Here is a 374-nt window from a genome sequence, read left to right as displayed (position 1 = left end):
AAGCTCAGGAGTTCGAGACCAGCCTGGCCAACATGGTGAAACTCCGTCTCTACTAAAAAACACAAAAAAATTAGCTGGTTATGGTGGTGCAGGTCTGTAATCCCAGCTACTTGGAAGGCTGAGGCTCAAGAATCACGACCTGGGATGTGGAGGCTGCTGTGAGCTGAGATCACGCCACTGCACTCCAGCCTGGGAGACAGAGCAAGACTCTGTCTCAAAACAAACAAACTAACAAACTCACAAAAAATAGGATGCCCATTGGAGATCTCCATTCACTATTTTTTCAGATGATATTTCAGCACTTGAGTGAAGAAAATGTCTGGTCCAAACACTCAAGGAATTTAGACTCTTGACAGAGAAACACAGAAGCAAGC

Source organism: Colobus angolensis, unplaced genomic scaffold, assembly GCF_000951035.1.
Source record: "Colobus angolensis palliatus isolate OR3802 unplaced genomic scaffold, Cang.pa_1.0 Scaffold60, whole genome shotgun sequence".
NCBI classification, from domain to species: domain Eukaryota; kingdom Metazoa; phylum Chordata; class Mammalia; order Primates; family Cercopithecidae; genus Colobus; species Colobus angolensis.
This window is presented reverse-complemented; position numbering follows the sequence as displayed.